Raw genomic sequence first — 3,254 nt, forward strand, 5'->3', positions numbered from 1 at the left:
ATAAATTTCATATAACCTTATTTTAACCGTCAAAAATTCATGGATTTTTATGTAAATATTTTACAAAACCAAACATTGCTTTTTTATAAATAAATTGTGTAAATTTCTGTTCTTTGGCAATTACAATATGTTTTATGGTACATATTTTTTTTGTTTTATATACCCTAAAAATATTCACATAAATATACTCAGTTTGATTTATTTAAAAAATCTACTTAATATATATTAAACTTTAAAAATTTTCTTCAATTGTCCATTATCTTCCTGATACTTAAATACTACACTGGTAAATATTTCTATTCACTCAACAATCTGTAAGTTTCCACGACAAATACATATTTAATTCATTAACTACGTAGCTGAAAAGAAAATCCTTTCCAATTTGTTTGTATGAATATGATATCGGGGGAAAATTTATCCTAGAATATACCATACAATACTGCATATGAAAAACAGCGTATCGAATTGACTAATATGAAATATTATATTCACAGGTTATAGATAGTTGAAGATCTATGCTCACTGTCTAAAAGCACTCTTTGTCATAGCTAAAACGACTATGTTTTGTTCGTATGAGTTGTCACTAGTTTATATAATGTTTTATTCATACATGGAGTCTCAGCACTCTGTTCCAACCTTCCCGTCTTCTAACTGTCAGTAAACATTAGGTCTTTTTGTAGACCTAAAGTCAAGATCGGCGCGTTCCCTCTTCAAGCGCCGGCAAAAATATTTCTATCTGGCCAAGATAGTCATCTCCGTATCAGCAACAGTCAAATGCATTCCGTTTTCGGTAATGTCTTGCAGGTCGCTGCATTTTCTGTTCCCCATCACGGATAATTTGACACCTTTTGTCGATTCTGGAAGCTGTTTTTTTCTCGGAGATCTCATGGATCTTCCGACCCTCACGATTTTGCCGCAAGCTAAAATTTCTTTGAACTCTTTCTTGAAATTGTCGTTTAGCCAGCCGTAGAGAAGGGGGTTGGAGCAGGCGCTCGACATTCCCATCATGTGACAAACGGCGTACATGATGAGCATGCTTTGATGGTCCAGCAGAGGTTCGTCGTAGAGATCAGCGAATAGATTGAAGAGATTCAGAGGTAACCAGCTGATGCAGTAGATAACTGCAATGGAAATGAGTAAAGAGTTGGTTTTTTGCATCCTGCGTCCTCTTTCCCTTTCTTTTTTAACTTCTCCGGTCAAATTTGTGGAGACATATCTATATTTTAGCTTGAAATAGATCCTCATATACGCAGCAGACACAACGATGATGGGTAGAAGATACTGTACTACGAGACTAAAGGCAGAGTAGTAGGCCCTGCCGTGTTCAATCGGCCACTCTTCCATGCAAAAACTGACGCTGTCTATACCGAAAAGATTGATGGTGTGGGTTTTCAGTGTTCTGTAGATGAACATCGGAGATGCCAAGATTACAGAGAGTACCCAGATGAGCGTCAGTATGACAATCGCACCCATGACTTGAAGATTTTCTCGAGTGGGATAAACGATCACCTGTGAAAAAAGAAAAAGAAAAATTAGCACAAATTTTGCAAACTTACAGTTAAATATCCCAAACATATAGTTATAAAATTTTATTGCATTTAAATTGCAAACATCTACATATCTCCTATTCTGCGTATGTTGTCTCACATCAAACCTTTATATTGCATTAATTTTTGAAAAATGTACAAATTTGCACTGTCGCTAGATTTCCATCGTATTTTTAGTTAGAATCTTAAAAAATGGTACTACTCTCAGTTAAGAATTTGTGAAAAATATATATATATATAATATATATATATATATATATATATATATATATATATATATATATATATATATATATTTATATATATATATATATATATATATATATATATATATATATATATATATATATATATATATATATATATATATAAATATATATATATATATATATATATATATATATATATATATATATATATATATATATATATATATATATATATATATATATATATATATATATATATATATATATATATATATATATATATATATATATATATATATATATATATATATATATATATATATATATATATATATATATATATATATATATATATATATATATATATATATATATATATATATATATATATATATATATATATATATATATATATATATATATATATATATATATATATATATATATATATATATATATATATATATATATATATATAGGTTTTACCAATTCAACATAGGTAATATTTATAAGGCATTCGTTTAAATATATATTTATAATGAAAGAACACCTGAAATAGCATTTCAAGTTTATGTATGGTCCTTCTTTTTTACAACTTTATACTTGTCATTTTTCATATATATTTTTCTCATATCAGAGGTTGGATTATTCACCTTATGGATGATATATCAATGTATATTAAAGATGTCGCAACTAAAATTAAATTTTCGTTATCGATGTTGTTAGCGAAATTCTAAATATTTTAATATTTTATATTTGATGTATACTTGATAAATACCACTGTTTAATTATTACAACACGCGTTGTTATCAAACGCCGCATATGTTGAAACACGTGTCGCATTAAATTAAAATTAATATAGGTATATCCAAAGTAAATTTTTCAAACAAAAAATAGTAGATATAACTACGAAGTAACTGCCAAATCAATCCATCTCAATGTTTTTTTGTTGTATTAAGACGTTTATTTATTAAATACAAATAAACAGCTTTCTATCCCTTACGCAGCACTTCATTTTCAGAATAGCTTTTTTACATTTCATAAGCGAGAATACTTTTATTTCTTTTTTCATAAAATGTAAATATAAGGTACAAGATATCAGATTCATGGAGTTGCTCAGATTCAAGGACAGTTTTACATAATGTAGAAAAGTAAACACGCAAATCCTTCAATCCCCATGACATCTGGAAAATACGGCCAAGTTTATTCAAGTCAAGTATTGTCGAGATACAAAGCTGAATATCTTTATAAAATACAGAGAAGAGGTCGGCGGAAAGCAGGAGATTTAACCCTTTGTTGGTCACGATCATTATGATATGCCTTGTGTCTGACAGTCACGTTTTGATGAATTCATTTTCGGATTATTACGTAGCGTTATCATTGTTCATTTTGATGACGTCTCGGCAACCATTACAGAGTCCATATTCGAGAATTTTTCCGTCATTCTTATTTTTCATATTGAAATTTATATTCATCTTCAATAAAATCTAAAAACCAC

General features: G+C 28.3%; 1 pseudogene; it reads right to left on the reverse strand.

Moving 5' to 3' along the window:
• Positions 1 to 453: 453 nt before the first annotated feature.
• LOC148298354 (neuropeptide F receptor pseudogene) lies at positions 454 to 1,506 on the reverse strand (annotated as a pseudogene).
• Positions 1,507 to 3,254: the final 1,748 nt, after the last annotated feature.

Source organism: Brachycentrus maculatus, unplaced genomic scaffold, assembly GCF_059751285.1.
Source record: "Brachycentrus maculatus isolate JH-2025_06_01 unplaced genomic scaffold, ASM5975128v1 h1tg002152l, whole genome shotgun sequence".
Taxonomy (NCBI): Eukaryota; Metazoa; Arthropoda; class Insecta; order Trichoptera; family Brachycentridae; genus Brachycentrus; species Brachycentrus maculatus.